The sequence below is a fragment of the Octopus bimaculoides genome, chromosome 12, assembly GCF_001194135.2.
Source record: "Octopus bimaculoides isolate UCB-OBI-ISO-001 chromosome 12, ASM119413v2, whole genome shotgun sequence".
In the NCBI taxonomy this organism is placed as follows: Eukaryota; Metazoa; Mollusca; class Cephalopoda; order Octopoda; family Octopodidae; genus Octopus; species Octopus bimaculoides.
The window spans coordinates 63,046,980-63,047,625 of NC_068992.1; the positions used below are offsets into that span (position 1 = coordinate 63,046,980).

The 646-nt window shown below is 35.3% G+C and overlaps 1 long non-coding RNA gene across 1 annotated transcript in view; it reads left to right on the top strand.

The window, feature by feature from the left end:
- Nucleotides 1–81: 81 nt before the first annotated feature.
- Nucleotides 82–646, top strand: part of LOC128249209 (uncharacterized) — a 71,773-nt gene continuing 71,208 nt past the window's right edge. The window contains exon 1 of the long non-coding RNA XR_008265326.1: nt 82–535. This is a non-coding gene — a long non-coding RNA (uncharacterized LOC128249209). The remainder of the gene's footprint in view (nt 536–646) is intronic.

Sequence of the window (646 nt, forward strand, 5' to 3'; positions counted from 1 at the left end):
TATATATATATATATATATATATATATATATATATATACAGAGAGAGAGAGAGAGAGAGAGAGAGAGAGAGAGAGAAAGAAAGAGTACTTACTTGTAACCAAAAATCTCTTCCAGTCCGTAGCTTTGCATTAAATAATGAGCTTACAGCATATAATAAATACAGAAAAGAAAAAACGACGGGATACAGCAACAGATGGTCGCCAAATCCTCCTCAGTAATCAGCCAGGAAGTCGACTGCAATTTCGCGCCTACAAAATTGCAGTTGACCCTCTGGCCAATATCTGACGACAAGTTGGCCACCGTCTGTGTCTACTTCCCGTTAGTTTGGGCAGTTCTTATGCCTTTAACTTATCATGTACATATACATACACTTATACACATACATACATACATACATACATACATACATACATACATTAAACGCAGGTGTTATTCAAATCTTTATACTTCCGACATATGTTTCGAAGAAAGCATTGGTTTTATTCCAGGAGGAATAATACATCCTTGGAACTTGTGTGAATCTTTGCTACCCTGGTAACTATTTATTTATTTTCTTTCCGTGACATTTGTACACATTGAAAAATACAAATATATGTGTACATATATATATATGTGTGTGTGTGTGTGTGTGTGTGTGTGTGTGTG